Source organism: Benincasa hispida, chromosome 6 (genome assembly GCF_027475165.1).
Source record: "Benincasa hispida cultivar pf3 chromosome 6, pf3_genome.v1.1, whole genome shotgun sequence".
NCBI lineage: Eukaryota > Viridiplantae > Streptophyta > Magnoliopsida > Cucurbitales > Cucurbitaceae > Benincasa > Benincasa hispida.
The window spans coordinates 14,869,232-14,880,130 of NC_143483.1; the positions used below are offsets into that span (position 1 = coordinate 14,869,232).

Here is a 10,899-nt window from a genome sequence, read left to right on the forward strand (position 1 = left end):
TAGCTCATCGTTTAGCTTGGTCTATCGCCTACAGACACTACACAATCGTTTACTTAGGGCAAACGATCGTTTAGCAAAACTATGCGATCGTTTAGTAAATACTGCACGATCGTTTAGCACTCCACTGCACGATTGTTTAGCTCACCCAGCCATCGTTTAGTAAATATGTATTTATTTGACGACTCTGTGAGTTTCTTTTGCGCGAGAGAGAAAACTCAAAAAACTTTTTAGCGTTTGTAAAACTTCTTTTCAAAATAGAAAAACCATTTTCCTTTTAAACTCACAGTTACCATGAACCTAATAACCATCCACTCACTTGGTTATTAAAGAAAAAGAATTAATTATCCAATAGTTAATATTATTATAAATATAATTGATAACCAACTTATCATACTATATTTATAACCTATAGTTTTAATATTTCATCTCATGAAACATATAAACCATAGTTTTTTTCCTATTCCATGGTACTTAATATAAATTTCATTTACATCAATCCTCCACTAGATATATCTCATATATCATACCGATTATATCATATATAATCAAAATACCTCTTGTCAATTTGAACATTTCAAATCAACATCAAGAACTGATCGTCAACTAAATCCATTGAGCTACCAAGGGGGCCTCATGGACCTGTAGCTCGAAGCTCTAACGGTATGTGAATAACTGACTAAACTCTTTAGTTATGAGATCCACCATCCGTTAATTGTCAGGCACTCCACTAAAGACCAACCGCTGAACTCTCCTTACCACAGATATATTATGTGTCCATCTTAATCAATCAGCAGTGCGACAACCGTTCACAGATTGCTCGTAAGTACAGCTGGGCCAATAACCATTATGCCCCTGTAGTTACATCTATCTTCTTAAGTACCACTGATCCTTCTAATAAACATAAGTCATAGTCCTACTATGACTGAGTCTTCTCTTCCAAAGAGAAGCTGTGGCCACTATGTTCAAGCCTCGGAATCAGCCTTTAAGGGAGCAATCTCTCTACTTATCCTTGCTTCGGGAAAGAAGTGAATTCCATCTTGTGGATTGAGTTCCCAGCTCCCAGATCAGACAAGTCCCCAAAAAGATAGGCATGTTGAGTTGGCAATCTGGCCACTCTCACCCATAGTAATCAAAGGACCGTCCTTAAAGGCAGGAGTTCTCAAAACACTCAGGATTGAGGTCGTGTCACCTATGATCGTTTAGGTGAGATGTAAGTCTCTAGTATCAACGGTGTTATATACAGACTCTAATCATCTCGTGGTTCAAGTCTTATACAAACTCTTTGTATAGGACACCCTCGCTCCTCATCTCCACATGAATGGTCAGGATCAACCATCTGTAGTAGTTTACAACACTTGCAACCCTCTACAAAGCGGGTCGTATCCGTAGTGTCACAAGGATCAGGTATTCCATCTTAATCCTTATACTACAGACTTATTTAGGTTATCATTTAAGGTATGATCCACTTGTATATCACATATACATGCTTAAGTTCACATAAGATAATCAAGGAGCTTTGTTTATTGGATATGAGTAAATGCAAGAATTAAATAACACTTATTTTATTCATTGAACAATGTGTATCTTTACAAAACAACGAGACTCCGAGAGAATTAGAACACCAATCCCAACAATCTCCCACTTATCCTAATGACTCGGGAGACTAATGTACAATACAATTTTAAAAATGTACAATATACAATAAACTAGGGCATACCCCAGTATCATTTCCTACTTTCCCTAGACAAGATGCCGCATGTCTCGCAAATCCAGACTCTCCAGGTGACCCTCGAACACTTTAGTCGTGAGGGCCTTTGTAAAGGGATCAACAACATTGTGCTCCGATGCGATCTTTGTGACTATCACATCACTGCGATGCACAATCTCCCTGATCAGGTGATATTTCCATTCTATGTGCTTACCTCGACGATGACTCCGAGGCTCCTTCAAAATTTGCCACAATCCCGCTGTTATCACAATACAGTGTGATTGGCAAATCCATATTTGGAACAACTTCCAAATCTGAAAGGAACTTCCTTAGCCAAACAGCCTCCTTAGCTGTTTCACAAGCCATTACGTATTCGGCTTCTATCGTGGAGTCCGCGATGCATCCTTGCTTGATGCTTTGCCATACTACCGCCTCTCATTCAGAGTAAACATTAACCCTAATGTCGATTTGTGAGAATCTCGATCAGTCTGAAAGTCAGAGTCCATGTATCTTGTAAGGTTCAGATCCTTATCTCCATACACAAGCGTGTAGTCCCACGTTCTCCGAAGATACTTGATGATCGTCTTGACCACCATCCAGTGATCATATCCTAGATTAGACTGATACCGACTGACAATCCCTACTGCATAGCAAATGTCGGGTCTGTACACAATATCACATACATCAAGCTTCCTACAACAGAAGCATAGGGAATCCGTCTCATCTTCTCAATCTCTTAAGGCGTCTTAGGACATTGATTCTTAGGCAGAATGATTCCATGCCTGAAGGGTAATAAACCCCTCTTGGAATCCTGCATCCTGTACCTGATCAACATTTGATCATTGTACGATGCCTGAGACAGGGCTAACCATTTGTTCTTGCGATCCCAGATGATCTGGATCCCGAGAACATACTGTGCCTCACCCAAATCTTTCATTAGAATTGGGCAGTTAGCCAACTCTTAATGTCAGTCAGATACCTTACATCATTCCTAATGAGTAAGATATCATCCACATACAGTACCAGGAAAGCTACTGAGCTGTTGATGATCTTCTTATAAACATAAGGCTCATCAACGTTCTGGTCAAAACCAAACGACTTGACAGTAGTGTCAAATACGATGTTCCAAGATCTAGATACTTGTTTCAGCCCATAAATGGACCTATTAAGCTTGCAAACTCTTTGCTCTTGATTTGGAACTATGAACCCCTTTGGTTGAGTCATATAGATGGTTTCCTCAAGATTACCATTAAGAAAGGCAGTCTTGACGTCCATTTTCATATTTCATAATCATAAAATATGGCTATGGACAGAAGAATCCTGATAGACTTCAGCATGACAACAGGTGAGAAAGTTTCCTCATAGTCAACTCCCTCAACCTGGGTATAACCCTTTGCCACGAGCCTAGCGTTAAAGGTTTGCACCTTTCTATCTACACCTCTCTTTCGCTTAAAGATCCACTTATACCTAATAGGTCTTACCCCATCAATGAGACAAGAAATCGAGATTAAGTTCCTCTTAATATGAGGAACTACAAAAATATTATCCAGTAATAGATAACATTTCTTGTCAAAAAATAACTTCAGCCTGCCTACAACAATAGCTAAAAAAACCTCATGTGTACCGACTTGAAGAGTCATCTCTCCCTGTGGCAACGTTTGCCAGGAGCTGAATCCTTGGTAAGAGAAACTGACATGATTGGTAGCACCTGAATCTAGGATCCAGGCAGAATCATCATTCTCTACCAGTCACGTCTCCAAGACCAATAAATCATATTTACTGTCTTGTCTCCTCTTTTGGAGAGTAGTGGGATGGGATCGTTTGCCACGAAATTCGTTTCACACGATTCTTTCCAATGTAAGTAATCAGTCATTTTCAAAAGTTTTAAACGGAAATACTAACGAGTTGCTGAAAAGAAAAACACATTGACCTACATTAGGTTTTAAGCAAATACTCGTAAAAAAAACAACATCCAATAAGGTTTAGTAAAACTAACATGAACCCCATGTGACATCTAGTTTCACAATCACACTTCAAAGGTTTAGGATAAAAGTCGCCGAAGGGAGGTCAGTTATCCCTCTTCTAAATTGAGAAGTTCTCAACCAGTCATTAATACCAGAACAACTCTTGTTCCTATAACGACTAGCCATCATTGATTTGGCCAAGAGATCATTAACTTACTTAACAATCTCCCGTAAGTGTGACTCGCTATTTTAAGCCCTAAAGGTCCGTCTCAAAAGACCAATCCGAAGGGAAAAAATCTGATTGGGGCAAAACCTAAAGCGACCTTATCCATTTCTGGAGTTCACCTTGATATTGACCAACTGCATAAAACCCATCCGAATGGGGATGCTCCGAAGGAGACACGAGGGCGTACAGAATGATCTCACGGTGTGAACCAATGACAGAGACCATAGGACGTGTTGACACACACCCTTAACTCACTTACTATAAACACTCTCTCCGTTCACCTTGATATTTACTCATGCAAACACCATCCGAAGGGGAATGCATCCTGGGCACCAGAGGCCAAACATGAATCTCATGGTGTGAACATATAGGGAGAAACGTGAGTGGAATCATAGACATATCTGATACGCCTCTTCTTCCCACTGAGTATTTTATAACCTAGGGTTTAACTTACTTAGAAAAAACACGGCTAAGGATTTTAACTAAGTGACTTTTAGGTTTTCCAAAGAGTAACATTTACCTTGGATAGTGAAACAACTTTTGATCATCATCCATTAAACTCTTTAACAGAGTCTTTGACCAAAACGTCGCATACTTGTTGAAAATCTATCTAATTCACCATTCCAGGTAGGTTCCCAAGTAGATGTTACGTTTTCGTCAACTTAAGAACCCCAGCCTAGACAGAACCCGCCTTAGACAAAAGATCCCTTGTAGGTAGGTTTACAATAAATTTAATCTTTTATTCGATCAATTTAATCCTATTAAACCGATTTTAAAAGATTAATCAAGGTTAATAAACTCTTTAGAACCACTTGAACTTAGGTCTATCTCATTCCAATTTTAAAACCCTTTTAAAAAACTTGAGTTCACCCTAAGTCCGCATGCAACTCTGAATTATCGATTTTAGGTCTAATTTTCTTTATAACACTTATAAGCGGAAACAACTACCACAATGCGAAGCTAACACATGCAATGCATTCATTACGCTTATAAACAGCCTAAGTGTCATGCTCAATGCATTTTCCATTCATTGCTACTTCTTTTATATAACACTTATACAAAACAGCAATGAAATAAGCAAAACATGCTTCCATTCACCCTTAGACTATAACATTTATAATAAAAGGATGATGCATGATGATGCTCACTGCATGCAAAATATAACTCTTATATTTCATGATACATGTGCATGCTTTCAAATAATTTCTTCATGTAATATTATAACATTTATAATACATGATGCATGAATAATTGCACAACCTAAGGTGGGTTTTTAACTATATGACAAACACTTTGACATATAAGTACCATACATCACATGTATAAGCAATAAAAGTTGATGAACTGGGAGAAATTGCCTTAAAAACACAAAAGGAAAGCTAACTATTACAAAGACAAGGAGTCTCCAGTTCAGACAGGCGAACTGGGTCTTGACCGCTCGAGCAAAACATCGCTTCTCCAACCAACCATCGTGTACTAAGCACCCCGTAATCGTCTAGATGATAAAACAAACTCTTTGCTCTATCGCTTACCAGCGCGCCCAGAGCTAAACGATCGTTTAACATTGACTATACGATCGTTCAGAAAAATCCGAACGATCGTTTAGCTATTACTACACGATCTTGTACCTTTACTAAGTGATGAAGCCTGAAGTACACGATCTCTTAACGCACTCCACACGACGCCTGCCTTCCGCGATCGTCTAAGTGACTACGATGGCGCGAAGCACCATCACCTAAGTGATCGCTTAGCTAGCGCCTCCGTATCACATACGCGTGATCGCATAGGTAGTAACTAAGCGATGAAGCTTGCTAACTACACAATCGTTTAGCGGGCGCTATTAAACGACGAGCATCGCATGCTCCCATTACGATCGCCTATCTCCAGCGCCTACGCGATCGGGCAACCAACTCTATGCGATATGGTAAACGACTTACCCCATCACTTAGCATTAACTAAACGATCGATTAGAAAATACTACACGATCGTCTAGAAAAAACTACTAAACGATCGCTTAATAAAATCCCAACGATTATTTACCTGAGGCTACACGATCCGACCAATGCTTGGTCTTCTTCTTCATTGAGAACTGCATCGCGATGCACCGAAGCTTCATCACGAACGACTCAACGAACTCGAATTTTCGAAATACTGACTCAATTGCAAAGTTAATTTCGCCCAAAAACACAAGAGCATTTTAATTTTAAAAATTTTATCATTACAATATTGTGAACTTAATGCTTTTGGACGCAATATTGTATATTTTTATCATCGCAATCCTTCATTGTTTTATAACTTTGCACTATAATAACGTGCATTTCTGCCCATTATCACATCCCCAAATTTAAACAATTCTTGTCCTCAAGCATAAGCTAAAGTTTTTCTTTAGAAAGTCGACCGCCTACTCTTTCCTAGATTTCTCAAGGATGCCTTATTCAAATCCTATACACCAAAATCTCCTTATCTTATCCAAGTCTCTTCTTAAAGTATTTCTAAAATTTAGGGACCACAAGTTTAACCTTCAAAAAGACTTTACTAGATTCCAGGGCATCACATGATTTATTTCAATTAAAACTTTTTCGCTGGGGTATTTTCAAATGATTTTTATCCTTCGTATTTTAGACATTTTTTTTCTATGATCTTGTGCTGATCCAAGTGCCTAGTCTTCGTTTTGGCTTGCCCCCATGTGTGTCATGCAGACATCCAACTACGAGCAAGTTGCTTTTTCTCAGTCTAAACTCATGCCCATTTGGCAGTGGAGTTGCGATTATGCGTTGATCACGATTCCTACCTTCGTTTTGCCTTGCCCCCACCGGTGTCATGTGAACATCCAAGTATGAGTAGGATCTGATCGCAATGTTATGATTTGAAAATATTTTTTTTGTAAGGCTAAAAATAGCAAGGTCGAAAAATGAATATCGCACCCCCAAATTTAAAATGCGGCAATGTCCTCATTGCTAAAAGATCGAAAGAAATCATGCGATGCTCTTAGGAAGTTTCGTAAAGGGTCAGTTTGAAAGAAAGCTAGCAGACCACTAACTTCTAGAAATATTTCATGAGGTGACTGTTCTAAAATTAAGTTGACTCTAGTATATACAAAAAAAATAGAAGCATGCGTTTCATCATTGAAATCATAATTGGCAAAGAGAAATCATGCGGTGATTTATTAAATTGATCAATGTTAAATGATTGTGCCAACCAAAGAGGATGCGGTGATAAAATTTTCAAAATTAAAATGCGATGCGATAGTGCAAAATTTGGAATAAACAAAGTCAAGGAAAGATACAACTCCCAAATTTGCACTGTCGCCCGCATTATTTGTGGACGCATCCTGTTTTGCGGCGATTTGCTTTCTTTTAATTGTGGTGACAAAATAAAGTAGTTCAGTCTTCGTGTAGTGCCTCCACAATCGTTTACCTTGATCGTTTGCAAAGAAAAAACATTGAGAGGGTTAACTAAAAAAACAAAGTTAACAAAAAAATTTCTCTCTCTCTCTCTCTTTTTTTTTTTTTTTTTGATATAAAGATGCAAAGATAACGATAATTGAAATAACATAAGAGTAGTGAGAGTTCATGAAAAATTGATAAGAAAAGGATATTCCAAAAGACTTGCGCCCCAGATGATTTTCTATTGCATGCCAGCGCAGGGGCCACTCGATCTTCCTTCATTCCGGATTTCTCAGGTCTACAAAGGTCTTTTCCCAATGAAAATCACCTCTGCAATATGCCTTGACTCTTTTCAGGTTAACCTTGAATGTACGGGTCCCTTCCTCATTAATCAGTTCAACTGCACCATGCGGGAATATTTCTTTAATTATAAAGGGTCCGGACTAGTGTGACTTTAATTTGCCAGGAAAGAGTCATAACTGTGAATTGAAAAGTAAGACCTTTTGTCCGACGTGGAGATTTTTGTCGCATAGCCAGTTGTCATGCCAACGTTCTGCTCGTTCTTCGTAAATTTTGGCATTTTCATAAGCTTGCGTTCTCTACTCATCAAGGTCGACCAATTGGAGTTTTCTTGCTTCCCCTGCTGCCTTTAAGTCAAAGTTAAGCTTTTTCACCACCCACAGCGCCTTGTGCTCCAGCTCTAGTGGTAAATGGCATGCTTTACCAAACACCAACGTATACGGAGGCATGCCTATAGGTGTTTTATAGGCGGTTCTGTATGCCCACGGCGCATTGTCTAGCTTTGTTGCCTAGTTTTTTCGCGAAGTGCAGAGGAAATGATCACATGTAGCTTTTCATTCTGCCCCAAAAATGCATACTTCAGGTGGTTAGGAAAGGTCTTCAGCTCTATTGTTGGTTGTTGTCTAAGGACGGTTTTGTTGTTTTTCTTTCTTCATTCACTGTCATATTAGCTTCTTGGGATGCGATCACCCCATCTTCCTTGTTTATTTTTTCTGCGATCGCATTGCATGCTACAATGGATGCGATAGCATCCTCATCTTCGTTTTCATCTTCAGGCTTCTCTTCGTCATTCAAACTCTATTCATCGTCGGATTCATTAAGATCTTCTTCATTAGGATATATCATAGCTCGGATAATGTCAAACCTGAGCTTTTGTCCATTCACGCTCAAGGTGATCTCTCCTTTGTGCACATCAATCTGGGCACGACTGGTTGATAAAAATAGTCTCCCCAGGATGGTGGGCACATCCTTGTTGGCTTCGTAGTCCAGGATGATGAAGTCTGCTGGTAATATAAATTTGTCGATTGTAACCAACACATCTTTCACCTTCCCCTCTGGGTGCACAAGTAATCTATCCGCTAATTGGAGAATCACCGTCGTGGGTGCAAGTTGCCTCACATTCAGTTGCTTAAAAATTGACAGGAGCATCAAGTTAATACTGACCCCGAGATCGCATAGCGCTTGACCGATGTATAATCCTCCAATGGAGCAAGGTATAGTGAAACTCCCAGGGTCATGCATTTTCGATGGGATTATAGATTTTGAACTTTGCGTCAAATCCACAGTAGCGAACTTACCAGTGCCTCTCTTCTTTGTCACCATATCCTTTAGAAACTTCGCATATGCGGGCATCTCTTTAATTGCTTCAGTGAACAGAATATTAATATACAATTGTTTTAACATGTTCATGAAGCGTTGATACTGTACCTCATCATTTTTCTTCTTTCTGAGTCTCTGTGAAAATGGTGACAGTTGTATTCTTACGGTCCCTTATTCTTTTGGGTTTGAGGTGGACGCAATCTCTGGCTCTCTCGCCTTTTTTTCTCCAACTTCTTCTCGAGTCACCGCAATCTCTGGTTCTAGCGCAATTAGAGCAGTCTAGTTAGACTCCTTCTTCTCCCCTACCACAATCTTTCCACTCCGTAACATCACGACTTGACATTGCTATTTACCCGTACCCCCGGGTTGTATGGGAGTTTTGTTGAACTTGGCAGGGTTCCTTGCGGTCTATTCTTGAGTTCCAAATTGAATCTAGTCTATTTGAATTTCCAGATTGCGATTGGACGTCGCTTGGTTTTGAAGCAGAGTTTCGTTCTTTTCAATGTATTGCTTCAACAAACTTTGCAAAGAGGAAGATTGTGGCGCTTGCGAACTGCTGGTTTGATTACTCGTTTGACCGTTGGTTCACAGGAAAAATCTAGGTGGCCCTTCTTTCTTTACCACTGTTTGGAAATTTTGCTGTTGATTTTTCCACGCGAAATTAGGGTGGTTTCTCCACCCAGGTTTTTACATGTTAGAGAACGAATTATTCTTCACAAAACAAATTGACTCTGGGTTATGCGGGCATTCCTCCATTGCATGTCCTTCACCGTAAGTAGCACACCTTGCGGTTGTCTGGTTGATTGCATTCACTTGCCCACTATGCATTGATGGGCTGTTGATTGCGATTCCCTGTATCAAGTTCATCATTACAGTCATTTGACTCTGAAGGGATGCGATAGCACCATTGTTCGTGTCATTTTCCTTTATTCTCAGTCTTTGATCGCTTTCTCTCCAGTCCTCATGATTTTTAGAAATGCGATCAAGGATGTTCTTGGCCTCATCATAAGTATTATCCAGCAGACCTCCAGCTGCTGCCGCATTGGCAGCGGTCTGCGAAGCAGGGTTTAATTCGTGATAAAAAATCTCCATCTGTAAACAGTCTGGTAAGTAGTTATGCGGGCAATCTTTTACCAGCCTCTTAAACCTCGCCCAAGCATCACTGAGCGATTCGTCAATATCCTATTCAAAATTGGTGATCAATTTTTTTCTTTCTGCATTCTCCATTGGAGGGAAAGATTTCTTCATAAACTTCTCTACCACTTACTCCCATGAAGTAATCTCCCCCCGGTTCGAGAGAGTAAGCCCATTTTCGTGCCTGGTCACACAACGAAAATGGAAACAAAGTTTGTCGAACTTCCTCGGTGGAGATATTAGGGAACACAAAAGTGTTGTAGATCTCGATGAAACTCCGGAGGTGGGTGTGCAGGTCCTCGCCACGCCTTCCACTAAACTGTTCGACAGTAAGGATCATTTGCAACATCACCGGCTTCATTTCGAATCTCGATCGATCAAGAGCGAGCCTCATGATTCCTGGGGAGAAATCATAGAGGTTGGGCGATGCATAGTCCCGAATGGGCCTATTGCGGTCGTTCGCCAATAGGATGGGTTTCACCATAACATTATTTTCATTTGGTGCTCCATTTCCCGGTTGTTCCGCCATGTTATCTTTCTCTTATTGCTGTTGTTGGCGGCTATCTTTCAATCTTCGTTGGAATGTCCTTTGAATCTCTGGGTCGTAATGTGCCAGAGATTGAAAGCTGCAAAGAAAATCATAAAATTACTGTTAGCACAATGTATTGCTGAGTTCCTCGGCAATGGCGCCAAAAACTTGATGCGTTATTTTATGCGATGAAATAATGGAGTGGAATGTGTTGTGTAAACAAGTTTTCTCAGCAGAACCCAAGTATAAATTCTACTGAGTTTTCTGGTAAGCCCAGGGTCGAACTCAGGGACTAAGGGAAACAATATGCGGTGGTAATTTTTAGATTACTT

The 10,899-nt window shown here is 39.9% G+C and overlaps 1 non-coding gene across 1 annotated transcript; it reads left to right on the top strand.

The window, feature by feature from the left end:
• The first annotated feature begins 10,012 nt into the window (after positions 1-10,012).
• On the top strand, positions 10,013-10,119 carry LOC120080679 (small nucleolar RNA R71). Its single transcript, XR_005482628.1, has one exon. It is a non-coding gene; the product is annotated as a small nucleolar RNA R71 (small nucleolar RNA).
• Positions 10,120-10,899: the final 780 nt, after the last annotated feature.